Raw genomic sequence first — 14,999 nt, forward strand, 5'->3', positions numbered from 1 at the left:
CATCAGAAAAACAAGCTCAAAAATGCCCTTTGGCTTCAGGAATATTCTGAAGCTACATTTTCAATTTCAGTGTTATTTATTTTGGCTTCTGGGCAAAGACAAGTAATTATGTTTAAAAAACAGAGGAGGTGGAATGGAATTTTGCAATAATGCTATGGAGTAAAGAACAGGAAAAATACCACATTTTTAGTTCATTGCACTTAACGTAGTAATTATGGTATTTACAACATTCAGAAAAATGAAGTAGCTTTTGCTCTCAACTTTCTAAGAGCTGGAGTGCTATTTTGTAAAATGTTTATTTATTGTTGAGAGTGGGGAGAGGGGCAGAGAAAGGGAGGCGAGGATCCGAAGCAGGCTCTGTGCTGACAGCAGAGAGTCTGATGGGGGGCTCGAACTCACGAACCGCGAGATCGTGACCTGGACCGAAGTTGTACACTTAACCGACTGAGCCCCCCAGGCAGGCACCCCGATAGTTGGAGTGCTATTTTTGTAAAAGTGAAGAAGAGGCTATTGAATAATGACAGGTAAGAACTTAATAGTAAGACATATTAGGCTGAAAAAAAAAAAAAAATAGGCCAAAGAGGCTTCATGATTAGTGTGGCTTCTATAAGGTAAATTATTTCCGATGGAGTTCTATGAAGTTAGATTGTAAGCATTCCCAGAGATGACTACTGTGCCTCAGAAATGTATTCTGCGCTATCTCTGTATATTTAAAGCCTAGGGATTGATTAAAAATACCTCCAGTTAACAGTGTGTTTCATTGAAGGATACTCATTTGCTCATTGTAGTGAACTCAATAGGGAGAACTTGAGAGAGTAATAAATAAAGAGATTTTAATTTGTCTGTATGGAGAAAATGTTCTCACGTGGGGAAGTAAGTGGTTGAAAGATGAATAGGGGAGAATGCTCTTGGTTACTCAGTAACAAAGTAACATCCCCGCATTGCAGAAGTAATCTCATTGTGCCAGCAGCAAGCCGGGAGGTTAACAATGTTTACTCCAGAATACTGAGCGCCAGGTCAATTAAATTGGCTGTTCTCCACTGGTCACCTAAGGGTTTCAGCAGACAGCCCAGTGAATCTCTGAACTATCTGCATAATGACCTGACCTTCCATTTCACCTTCTGTTGCCTTTGCTTTGAAAGGCAGGATGGAGTTACTAAAACTAGCCCTTGAGAGAATCTAGAAGACAGGATGCATGTGTGATGGGGGGGGGGGGGGGTTGGGGGCAGGGGGGGGGGGGTGGGGTGTGTGTGTGTGATCACTTTTCTGCATGTTGAAAAATGGTTACTTGAGAGGCGCCTGGGTGGCTCAGTCGGTTGAGCGTCCCACTCGGCTCAGGTCATGATCTCACGGTTCATGGGTTTGAGTCCCGTGTCAGGCTCTGCGCTGACAGCTTAGAGCCTGGACTTCCTTCAGATTCTGTGTCTCCCTCTCTCTCTGCCCCTCCCCCACTCACGCTCTGTCTCTCTCTCTCTCTCAACTATAAAGATTAAAGAAAAAAAATTTTTAATGGTTACTTGATAAGAAAATCTGGCCCTGTCTGAAGCAGCCCTTCGCCACACTACTCTGCTTAATTTGTTTCCTATCACTTATCACTCTATGCAATAATGGTATTTGTCCGTTACTTACCCATCTCTCCCCAATAAATAAGGTCGAACGGAGGATCACCTATCTTCCGAAGTATTTCTAGAGCCTGGTAAAGTGACTGGTTCATAGTAGGTGCTTTATGTAATAAGGAGTAAGGTTATCTCATAGCATAACGAACGAGATTAAGAACATATTGTAATTCGTTATAAGAGGCAAACAGTGATTCATGAAACACTGTTGAGAGGGTTGCCTACTTATGCAGTAAACTTGTGCAAACCCCACAGGACAAATCATCTGTCTCATTTCCCCTTCATAACTGCTTCAGTTTATCCAACTTACAGGCATGATGAGCACAGTACTGAAACTGGGAGTGCCATTTAACCCTGGGCATGGAAAATCAAATGCCTGTGGGGCCAGGTGACTCATGCAAACGATGCGAATGAGCCACGGGGACAGTGTTGGAAGTGACGGGGGTGGTGGGCTTCAGCTCAGGCTGGTGTTGCCATGTTAGCAGCCTCCTTGTGATTTTCCTGAGAAGGCTGGGATCTGGACTTCGACGTGAAATATCTCCACTTCTAAATGTTGGCATTGAATGAGAAAAAGGATAAGACACCATGCCAGTCAAATAAAAAAGTCTGTGACCTGCTTGGCTCACGAACTGCTATTTTTTTGACATCTGATGGGCATTCTAACTTGGGAGTTTCTTCAGTTTGATTTCCTTTTATCCTCTTTGAAGAATCTTGGCTCCCTCTTCTAATCTGGTCCCGATGGAGGTTTCGCGATGTGTTTCTGAGTTTTACCTTGACTTTGCCCTGGCAGTCCCCTAATACCCTGCTTCTGGAAACGTCTCCTAGGATCCCTGCTGTGTAGCCCTGAGCAAGACAAACCATCTGTCCACATCTCTCAAAGTGCCCTGAGATGCCTCTTGATCCTTGACAGAGGTGACGTCTTCAGCTTCTCCCATCATAGGCAGCGAGGTGGGTGGAGGGGGGGGACGGAGAGAGAGGGAGAAGAGGTTGAGGTACAGAAACTATTCTATCCACTTGTCTGCCTCTGGTCAGTGAAATGTTCCCTATTGCACATCTCAAAATATATTTGAGTGAGTGGTCAGTTAGCACTAGGGCGATATCATCCTGGCGGCCTTCTCTCGCTGTTTAATGGAGTGGCTGCCTTTTCGTTCTTGTGGGTTGGGGACAACAGCAGTGATGAGGCCCAATACCAGCGCTGATGAATAATTGTGGCTGAGAGGCAGAGCCCACGCAGGGGGAACATCAACCTTCAACAATGGGGCTAATCCCTCCTCCGAACCGGGGTGTGTGTGTCCAGACAGGGTTCTTCAGTTCTGTCACGAAACGAAAAGGAAAACAAATACTTTTTCAAAGACTTCTTGAGCTTCCCAGTCATGATGAGTAGGTGTCCAGAATGCTAGACCATTCCCTGACTGCCAAGTGAAAGTTCTGTTCAAAGTTCTGTGAAGTGACATTGGAACACATGCTAGGACTCCAGCTCAGGCTTCAGCCTTGAGGAAAATCTGTCTTTAAAAAAAAAAATTTTTTTTTTTTAATGTTTATTTATTTTTGGGACAGAGAGAGACAGAGCATGAATGGGGGAGGGTCAGAGAGAGGGAGACCCAGAATCCGAAACAGGCTCCAGGCTCTGAGCTGTCCGCACAGAGCCCGATGCGGGGCTCGAACTCACCGACTGCGAGATCATGACCTGAGCCGAAGTTGGACGCTTAACTGACTGAGCCACCCAGGCGCCCCAAGGAAAATCTGTCTTTGACATTACGTGCTGTTTGGTGTCCTTGGACCTATGGACACAGGAGGACAAAAATAGGCTTGGGGGAGGGAGGGAAACTACATGGGGACCAGAGGCCGTTGCAGGACCTGCGGAGTGTACAGGTAGGAGTGGCACAGGGACAGTTGTGAGGAAGTCATCAGAATTCAGACAAGTTCTTAATCTCCCACGTCATGCTCCCAGGTGGTCTGTGAATCCCTTCTGAAAGTGAACGGGTCACACACACTCATGTGTATACACACGCATATAACTTGTATTTTATATTAGCCGTGCTTCATTTTCCTTAGGAAAGGGTCCACGGCTTCCATTCAATTGTAGAAGTCGATCCATGACACCCTGGTAAGTTAAGAACCACTGATTTAACGGAAGCCTCTGAGAGCACATTACAGCAGGAGATGCAAAAAGGGCCTCACCCAGGTCCTGGGAAACAGGCTCTGGGGAATGGAGATGTGACTAGTGCTGGCAACATCAGCGAGTCTGGGGACAAAGGTTTTAGGGGAATAGGTGGTGGCATAATGGGGGGACAGAAGTGGAGGCCCCTGAATGTAGACGATCGTTCCCCAAGCTCGAAGCGTCCGGCCGAGGCGAGAGGGAAGGCATGGTTGGAGGGAAGTGTGAGCCCCAAGGAGTTTTTGGGAAGATACGAGAGGTTTGGTCCTGTTTAAACACCTAGAGGCACACAAGTCAGTACAGCAGGCTTTGCAGGAGGTGGAAGGCGATGGGTTCTGGAACAAAAGAAAAACAAGTTTCACAGTAGGCACTCAAATAAATCCAACAGATACATGTGTGTCATATGAATTTTCTGGCTAACTTTTTGAACAGGTGAATTATTACGGATTGTATGACCTTGGGTGAGTCACCAAACCTCTGGTGCTGCCATGTTCTCGCCTGCGTGGGGATAAAAACAGTAACCACCTCTCGGAGAAACAGATCAGCTAATATTAAAGGGCTTAGCAAAGTGTCAGAACGCACTGAGCACCACATATTGTTAAATAAAAAAAGTGAAATATCCCTGACTTACAGTACGCATTGCGCCCACCTTTATGGTCTTAGGGTCATCATCCCGTCCCGAGAATAATGCCGTGAACTTCTGACAAGACGTTAGTCTCAGGCTTGCCCTGCCCGCGTGATCTGGGGGCTGACACAAGTCATTACCACCAGACAGCATAGGCGTTACAAAAAGGAAAACCAGCCCTCTCCATAGCTACAGTTAGTTGATTCTCGTTACAAAACCTTTGTGTTCCGTAATTATCTGCTCCAAACTGAGAGACAGCCTTGCGTTTGAACCATCTCTTGTCATTATTAACGATTTTATGTTGAAAGCGATGTGCACGCAAAGGATCAGTGAAAAAACACCTCCGAAACTTGCCATCTTCCTTTGGCCAAAGCAAATAATGTCATTTGTTCCAAATGGCTGTCTAGACCACAACACATCAGTAGGGAAACCCAAACAGATTCTTTACAGGAAACATACACCAGCAGAAGCTCGAATTCCTGTCGTGCTCAGTGGTGACATCGCTTCTGATTCAGACTCAGCAAGTGGTGAGTGGATTGTCTCAGCCAAGATCGAAGACAAACTCCAGGTGTGTCAAGAGCAGCTCCTAAAATTGTGCATCTTGATTGATGATTAAATGTTCCGCTCCAGAAGATAAAAGTAAACTTCCTCCAAAATTTATTAGAAGCGTGTCTTTGAAACTTACTTCAACTACGATGAACATTTATTGGTATTTCTTTATAAATTTAGTGTTTCATGCCCTACCACTCTGCCTGGCTGTGGCTTATCTTTCCAATCTTAGAGATTTTACCATCTCTGGGAAGACTTCCGTGTCTCTCCCCACATTTTCTAGTCCCTACCATCAACTGGATGGAAACCCTAATGGCAGATAAGTCTGCTATAAATATTTTGACTTTTCTTCGATAAGATAATTGTAGACTAAAGAAACAGATACCGAGAGGACTATAAAACCCTAGAAATTAATTTGAAGGCATTAAAGAGTATTTTCTCATTACAAATTCATCATTAATAATGTTTGTAAAATATTTTCTTAATGTTTATTTTTGAGAGAGCGAGTGTGAGTGAGACAAGGGGCAGAGACAAGGGGGACAGAGGATCAGAGGGCTCGAACTCACGAACCGTGAGATCATGACCTGAGCTGAAGTTGGACGCTCAGCCGACTGAGCCACCCAAGCGCCCCAATAATGTTTTTTATTATAGGACAATCTGTATTTTATTTTGTGTGCTCTTAAAATTTAGGAACTTCTCTATGGATTCTGTTTTAAAGCTCAGTTTTCGTTATTATTGAAATATTTTAAAATAACTTAAGTACCTTTCACAAAAATCAGAAAACTAGAAAAATCAAGACAAATTATGTATAATTTCCTTGCCCAACATAATCATTCTGAGAGTTGATTTGTATTCATTCTGCATTTTTTACATAATTGTATCTTGGTTTACTTTAATTAGTATTATACAAAAAAAACCCATTTTATTTGGTGGTAGTGTGGCCTTCATAGCTACATTAGAGATGTGCTCTATTTTATTTAAAAATATTTTTGTCTACGTAATTGTCTATGTAATTGTCTATGTAAATTTCCAAAATTTCACTTAAAAAGAAAGCTTGGAAACATGTTTATCTAAGGCTCAAAGTCTCTTCAATCATCACTTTATGCCTCTACTAAAATATGTAATAATGAATATTCTGTTTGATTAAAATACAAGTAGCTATGCATTTAAAATTCAGCATAGATTGAATGGTGTGGTTTGCTTTCCATACACTGGAGACAATTCAGCTGAAATACTTTCTGCCCCCTGGTGGATTTTAATGCCAAAACAGCTAAAACAAGTTTTTAGTTTTACAGCAAAATAGTTCACAGAAATCAGTGTTTAGCCTATTTTAGCAAATGTATTTGTATATGTGTTCAAAATTACTGGGATTCTAAGTAACAGAGACGACCTGATTAAGGTTAAGCAAAAAGAGACAGTTTGTGGAAGGATAGGAGGATAACTTATAAGTTACCTATAGGTTCAAACTTTGACCTTGGGAAGGACGGGAATCCAGGGTCCTGGTACCTTAACAGAAAGAATTTGTGGCATTTCCCTTGAGAACACTGCCATGGAAAAGACTCAGCTCCTAAGATGTTCAATTTCTATGTTTTTCCATCCAAAAGTTAAAATTCTTTGTAGGGAAGCGCTGAGTGGCCCAGGTTGGATCGTGTATTGACATCAAAGAGTGAGCTTTTTCTAGGAAATAAAACGCTCTTCGCTGGCTACTGTGCCTCTAAGTGGTGACACATTTCCAACAGTACGTCAGAGCTTCTCACTTCAGTGAAAGATTGACTATCTCTTTAATCTATCTGTTTGAGTTAAATGCCAAGAAGAGAAGCTGTAATAGGGACAGGAAGGAAAGAGTTGGATTCTGTTTATCTCACTAATTCCCTCACGTGCTGATTTATCATCAGCGTGCAAAAGATCCTTAAGTGATTTATGGGGTGTCTTTGGTTTGCTGTAAGGACTTAGAATCTTCTTCCATCATCATCTGGAGTTATGTCACTGTTAATAAACAGCAGCTTCCAAAATTAAAATTTTAGTTCAGCAGCTTCAAAGCATTTGTGGAATGATTTAAATATGAAAATATCACGGGGCACTTGGGTGGCTCAGTCGGTTAAGCGGCCGACTTCGGCTCAGGTCATGATCTCGCGGTCTGTGAGTTCGAGCCCCGTGTCGGGCTCTGTGCTGACAGCTCGGAGCCTGGAGTCTGCTTCAGATTCTGTGTCTCCCTCTCTCTGACCCTCCCCCGTTCATGCTTTGTCTCTCTCTGTCTCAAAAATAAATAAGCGTTAAAAAAAAAATTTAAATATGAAAATATCAATAAATGAAAGAATTTCTGAGCTGTGTTCTAATGGAAACTATTTCATGTGTATTGGAGTGAAATACAGAGACAGTAGCTGTTTCTTTTTGAATGTATGCTATGTAAACAAACATAAGACTGAGCAGTTTCTCATTTTATTTAATTTTTATGAAATTCAATTATAAGGTTGTTCTCATCAGTGTTCAGCCTCATTTCAGAAACAGGAGAACTGAAGCTCAGAATTTTTAATAACTTACTCATGTGTAAAGTAGCAGAGTTAAGATTTTTTTTTTTTAATTTTTTTTTTTCAACGTTTATTTATTTTTGGGACAGAGAGAGACAGAGCATGAACGGGGGAGGGGCAGAGAGAGAGGGAGACACAGAATCGGAAACAGGCTCCAGGCTCTGAGCCATCAGCCCAGAGCCCGACGCGGGGCTCGAACTCACAGACCGCGAGATCGTGACCTGGCTGAAGTCGGACGCTTAACCGACTGCGCCACCCAGGCGCCCCAAGATTTATTCCTGTGTTTTCTGATTCTAATTCTGATATTCTTTGGACTGTATAGCATTGCTCACATAGTCTGAGTCCTTCCAGTTTGATCTAAATGTGCCTAGTGGCTGTGTTATCATCCATGGATACAGCACGTATTCTGGTGTCTGTAAGGTAGACCTGACAGGGACAGTAGCTCATAAATCAGCTTGGAAAGACAGAATGAGTTACAAAGAAAGAAAGAAAGAAAGAAAGAAAGAAAGAAAGAAAGAGAAAGAAAAGAAAGAGAAAGAGAGAGAGGGAAGGAAGGAAAGAAGGAAGAAAGGAAAAGAAGAAAGAGAGAAAGAGAGAATGAAAAGAAAAAAGAAAGAGAGCGAGAAAGAGAGAGGGAGGGAGGGAGGAAGAAGAAAGGAAGAAAGAAAGAAAGAAAGAAGAAGGGAAGGAAGGAAGGAGGGAAGGAAGGAAGATGGAAGAGAGAAAGGAGGGAGGAAGGAAGGAAGGAAAGAAAGAAAGAAAAGAGAGAAAGAGAGAGGGAGGGAGGAAGAAGGAAGGAAAGAAGAAAGGAAGGAAGGAAGAGAAAGAAGAAAGAAAAAGAAAGAAAGAAAGAGAGAAAGGGAGAAAGGGGAAAAGGGAGAATAGGAGAAAGAAAGAGAAAGGGAGAATGAGAGAAAGGGGAAAGGAAAGAGAAAGAGAGAAAGAGAGAAAGAAAGCCAAAGTCATAACCAGAAAAGGCAAAAGCATGCAGCAAATCTTAGATGTGAGTCTAGGATACAGCAGAGACATAAACTTGGAGTCTGGAAAAATGAACAGAGAACAGAGGAGATTTATGGAGGCTTTCGTTCAGATATGTAGGACACAGTCTGTGAATAGGAGTAGATTAGATTAGGTTAGATTAGACCGGGGCGTGCAGGAGACGCACTAGTGAGATTCATTGCTTGAAAGAGCTACACAGAGATGGTGCTTCCTTTCTTTCCATCCCCTGTCAGCTGCCAAGCCCACAGAACCAGGGTTTCTCTGGAGATTTTGGGTTCCATGTTGTGAGTCTGTGTTGTGCCCGTAAGCATGTGTGAAGTGAGATCCCAGATAGCTCCCTGTGGCCACAACTGTCCTACTGAATCAGGTGCTGGCAACTATCAGTGGTGGTATGTAGAGGCTAGGGATTCTTGTTCCAAGGACTTGGGCGGTATCTTCCAATGGTGTGGGTCCTGGGGTCAAGGAACGAAAATGTTACGGTTCTGTGTTGTCTCAAGAAAAAGTTAGTAAAGTGGGTGAGACGGGGATGGAATGGGAAGCTCTAAGCTGCCGGCCGATGGGTATATGCCTTCGGATGCCCAGGATGTCGCCAAAGATTGTCGCTCCAGGTGGTCCCAAGCTGCTTCCCATTGATGGCACCTAGCCACTTATGGCTGAAGCCCGTGTAACGTGCAGATTCATTCACAGACCAGACGGCGCTTTCCAGCTTTCCTCTGAGGTTTAGTACTATCACCTGGGCTCTATCATTCTAGAACCCCATGGTTTCAGGTAAATCAATCCCATTATAGTGTTTCTCACATTGAGCACGGCCTACAGAGCCAGAGAGCTCTTCAAGGATGTTGATGGTCCCTTTGGCAATGCATTTCATGCTGTCTTGAATGGAATGTCTTCAGGGCTCTCATAAGGATGGCTAGCAAATTGTCCCTACTAGAATCATATGAAATATCCATTTATAAAAACCTCCAGATTCCTTCGTCTGACGGTTCTAGTGATGTCCTCACATTTTGACATCATTAACTATGGGCCGTCCCTCAGTTCAGGCTTCTATTAGCCAACTGAACAGACTTTTACTATTATTCACAGAGGCTCAAACCATTGCGGTAAATCCCAGACCCCAGATGAGACTGTACCCCTGTCAAGGAACTCAGGCCGATTGTTACATTTCTAGAATCCCCTTCCGGGTATGCCCCAGACGCTGTCAGTAAGTTTGACTAGATCTTTTTTTTTTTTTTTTTTTTAATTTTTTTTTTTTTTTCAACGTTTATTTATTTTTGGGACAGAGAGAGACAGAGCATGAACGGGGGAGGGGCAGAGAGAGAGGGAGACACAGAATCGGAAACAGGCTCCAGGCTCCGAGCCATCAGCCCGGAGCCTGACGCGGGGCTCGAACTCACGGACCGCGAGATCGTGACCTGGCTGAAGTCGGACGCTTAACCGACTGCGCCACCCAGGCGCCCCTTGACTAGATCTTTTAACCCTTTGGTGTACACATCACCTCTTTCTAGAGCAGGCCTCCTTCCTCTCCACATCTGATACTTGAGGGTGTAACTGGTAAGGGCCTGGAGGCGATGAGAGGCAGTGGGTGTGTTCTGGGAAGAATCCATATTGGTTTGCAAAATGTTTACAGATGTATCATTTAAAGACTTGGCTGCAGAAGAGGACTGATGTTTTCAGAAGGGGGGAGGTGGAGGGAGAGAAAGGAAGTTCAGTGGATTTGGAAGATGAGCTTTGAACTTCATTTCTGCTTAAACGTCCCCATTCTATGACTCAGAGTCCCGCTTCTTCTAAACAGAGCCTTTATTTTAGCAAAAGAGATGTGAAAATGTCAAGCATTTGCTTGGGGCTCTAATTCCGCTAATATTGCAGTTAGACTGGCTTAGTTGTGTATTATTAGCTGTGTCTACTCTGTGACGAGGGATTAAGGGACCCAGTCAAAGTCACCACAGAGGACTTTCTGGTTCTTCCTTGTGAAGGCTCTTAATTGTATTCATGTTCAGGTCCGATGTCCTAGTAACTTGCCCTCTATCTGCACACCACGTAATCCACCTACAGTGGCGAGTTGGGTAATCCTGTTGCTTTTACAGTTGAAGGTCACCTGTGTCCCACTTCTGCCTGGATAAGAAAATAAATATTAGATTCTCCGAATAGATGATCCAGTCCTGCCCAATTCCAGAATCCAGTGCTGAGTTTTCTGGAACTATGGGATGATCAATTTTATGTGTAAAATTGGGCTACAGTCCTCAGTTTTTCAATCCAATGTTAATCTACGTGCTGCCATGGAGTTATTTTGTAAACGTCGTTAAAGATCCAGAGATGGAGAGATTATCCTTTATTATCTGGGTGGGTCCAATGTGATCACAAAGGTCCTTACAGTAGGGAGACAGGAGGATCAGAGCGAGCAGGAGGAGACATGACAAGGGAAGCGAGAAGCTGGGGTGACACAAGCAAAGGACATAAGCCAGGGAACGTAGATGGCCTCCAGAGACAAAAAAGGGCAAATTAACGAATTCTACCCTGAAACCTCCAGAAACGGTCCAATGCCACCTCAATTTTAGACTTCTCTCTGGGAGCTGGAAGACAATAAATTTGTGTTGTTTTAAGCCACTAAATGAATGGTCCTTCGTTACAGCAGCAACAGGAAACTAATACGGATTTTTGTACCAGTAGTGGGTACTACTTTGTATTTATCAGGATGCCAATAGGAATGCATACTCAAGACAAGATGATCAGATACAAAGGGACTGTGTATAAAGGTATAGTTGTAGAAGAACCACAAGTGGTAATGCAGTAATTAGGAACCAACTGTTCCTTGGACTGCAGTTGTTCCTACAAGGAAAACTTGAGGGAAAGGAACAGTTACCAGAGCCAAGGAGGGAGCATGTTGTACATGTAACCGAACCCCAGTTCGTCGGCCGGATGCACGGCAAAGCCTATCACTGAGACACAGAGTATACTTTGAAGAACGGGCTTCTTCAGGAGCCAGCCAAGTGAAGAGACAGGAGGCTGGCTCAAATCTGTCTCCACCCACCTGAGATTAGAACAAATTTTTATAATCCCAGGGATCGGTATTACATACATATTGATGAAAAGGGCAGGGGAGCTTATGACTATTCATGAGGAAAGATGGAGTACGCACATGTAACATACATCCCATGTGCACTTTGGTGTAAAGACTTAACATTACAATGAGGCCAAATGCAGCCCCTGATTTCAGGAGGTCATCTTAGGGCAAGGAGAGGGCTATGCACCTGCTCTGAGAGCCAGTATAAACTGGATAGGGTCTTGAGCTTTTTGTCTTGGATAGGGAATGTAAGGCTTCGCTTGTTCATGGGCTGGAACCATATTGGTGACCTTCACTTCTGTTGGTCCCGGTGTCTGCAGAGACGGGTCGTGGATTTGTTAGTGGGGTCTGAAAAGAAACAGTAGCTGATTAGGGAGAAACAGGTCCCCGGCAAAAGCTCTAAGTTTCCTGTTAGTCTTAGCGTCGTTAAACCTCTGGGGCTAAGGTCTATTTATTGTCCCACTACTGCTCTCTACTTTTCATATTAAAGATGTTGTCTAGGGGCGCCTGAGTGGCTCAGTCGGTTAAGCGTCCGACTTTGGCTGGGGTCATGGTCTCATGGCTTCATGAGTTCAAGTGCCATTTGGGGCTCTGCACACTGACTGAGAGGATCCTGCTTGGGATTCTCTCTCTCCCTCTGTCTCTCTGCCCCTCCCCTGCTCACTCTCTCTCTGTTTCTCTCTCAAAAAAAAAGATGTCTAGATCAGGAGTCAGTAGACTACAGCCTGCAGGCCAGATCTTGCCTGTGGCTTATTTTTATCCAGCCCACAAGCTACAAATTGCTCTACATTTTTGAAAGGCTTAAGAGAAAAAAAAAAAAGAAGGAAAGAAAAAAAGAAAAGAAAAGGGAATATGTGACAGAGATCCTATTGCAAAACCTAAAATCATATAAAAATAAAACAAGGTGAAACGGAGTGAGGAAGAGAAAGAGGTAGAAGAAATAGGTTGTATACACAAGGAAATCTGAGGATGTATCTGAGATGTCTAGCATCTGAATAATAAGAGTTTCAGGACGAGAGAACAGTAAAAACATGGAGGGGCAAAACCATCAAAAAAAAATAACTCAGAAAATATCTCAAATGGAAAGACATGACTTTTCATATTGGACAGTTTCTCTGAGTGTGGGGCATGGAGAGTAAGATAGACAAGGACAACATTATGAACTTTCTGAACACTGGGTACAGAGCAGAAGTGTTTCTGCCTGTCTGGAGAGAATGTAACAATTCAGGTCGCCCGTAAAGGATCAGGATGTGTTTGGATTTCTCCACAGAATACTTGAAGCAAAGGACAATGGAAAGAGACCTTTGAAATTCTGAAGAAAATTGTCTTCTCCCTCAAATTCATTCCCCAAATAACAAGTATATTTTCAATCATTCAAGGTTTTGGCAACTTATTGATACACTCTTTTCCTCAAAAAGCTTTTGGAGGATGCATTCCACCACAAAACGACAGTAAGGGTAGAAGGAAGAGAGCATTTCCTACAGGAAACAGAGGACCCAACACAGAAGAGGGGACCTGGGGCATGATAGTAAATAGAGATCTCAGGATTATAACTGGGCACCAAAAAAAAAAAAAAAAAAAAAAATGGTGACCAGTGTAGACTAGGGCAAGTGACTCAAAAGATAGAATCATAGAGAACTCTTTTCACTGGGATCTCTCAGGGGCCACTGTGTCTGGTTTTTTGTTTTGCTTTTTTTTAGAGAAAGAGAGAGAGAGAGCACATGAGCCAGTGGGGGAGGGGCAGAGGGAGAGGGAGACAGAATCTTAAGCAGGCTCTATGCCCAGCACAGAAATCGATGCAGGACTTGATCTCACAACCGTGACATCATGACCCGAGCTGAAATCAAGAGTCAGATGCTCAGACTGAGCCACCCAGGTGCCTCCACTGTGTCCTTTTTTTAAACCTGCGGACACAATACCCAGATTCACCTGGCCAAGACTTTTATCTGTCTTTGGCTTTCTTGATAAAGTTCCTATAGTCCTCTGCATGCTTTCTTGCCTGAATCAGTTAAGACATTCATTTCACTTCCTGAAAGTCCTGTTATGATTTGTCTCTGAGAGATGTTGGTAGGTCTATACGAGCTTCAGAGCAGGAGGCACTAAGAAACCCACTTGATCTGGACACATCCCCCCTAGACACCAGTAGCTGGTCTATACTGCGGCCTTGTCAAATGCCTACCGCCCTATACTTCTCAGTTTCCATGCACGAGTTTGCCCACTGACGTCCCAGAAAGGGGTCTTAGAAGATCACAGGGTAGCTCAGTTCAGACTATGGCTCAGAGATCCCAAGTTTTACTCTATAAGGAAATTTTGGATAGTGGGGGAAGAATTGGCTTGTCTTCATATAGGTAAGTTCAGTTTTTCAAACCTGGATAATATTTTATATGGGGACACACAGTGGTAAAACCATAAAGAAAAATTTAAATGTCAAGAGAGTGGGTACCTCGAAGAGGAAAGGAAGGAACATAGTTGGAGAAAGACTGTAAGATGTCTTTGAAGCTTTTGTAATAGTCTTTTACTTGAAGTGGGTAGTCTCTAAATGGTATTCATTATTCTTGAAATTATTCTTACATATTTTAATTTGGGGCAAAAAGAAGCTAGATATAACAGAAACTGATTTTGCTTAGCATTTTGTGAATCCAATGCTGATATCAAATTTGGAATTCATGGGAGATCTAATCCTTGAACAGTGAGTCTTTTGGAATGGTGGGATCGATTCAACCTCCTCTGTTTTGTGATATGGTTTACAATAATAAAAAAAAGATGATTAGCATTTCCTATGTCTCCCAAAAGAAAATCAACTTCCTGCTTCGTTCAACATTTACTATTGGGCAACGACCATCTGCTACCTTCCTGTTGTGAGCTGGTAGAGAACAGAATAAAGAAAAAGTAGTCTTTGGACCCATGGATCTCCTAATCTAGGGGGAGACAGACATGCACCTCCATCAGACCACGAATTCTAGAAAGACAGTGGAGAAGCCAATATAAAAACCTTTCCATCATACCTAAAATTGCTGGATAAAAATAACCAGAATACTTTAAACTGCATAGCTTGGTTTTTCAGAAAGAAAATGAAATACTCAGATGAGAGAAATGAGAAAGAACTAGAAATTTAAAATGAGTGCACACTAGCCCATGCTGTGACATCGAGAGCTGACCAAAAGGGAGAAGGGAGCAGATGTCAAACTAAGGCTTGAATTTGGGCAAAAAGTGGCAGGATATGGACGAGACAAGCTTTTGGTTTGCCTTCTGAGATGCCAGTGCTAATACGTATGGAATTTATGGGAATGACAATCCTTGAGCAGTGCAGCTTTTCTAGGGATTTGGCTAATCCTAATGCTATGGCCATAGCTGCCCTTCTAATCTTGCTTCTTTGCATATCAGAAAGCATAGAAAAAATACTTCCCCTAGGTTCAAAGGTCAGAGATCAAAACAGAACAACAATGGCAACTCCCAATTAGCT

This window comes from Lynx canadensis, chromosome F2 (genome assembly GCF_007474595.2).
Source record: "Lynx canadensis isolate LIC74 chromosome F2, mLynCan4.pri.v2, whole genome shotgun sequence".
Taxonomy (NCBI): Eukaryota; Metazoa; Chordata; class Mammalia; order Carnivora; family Felidae; genus Lynx; species Lynx canadensis.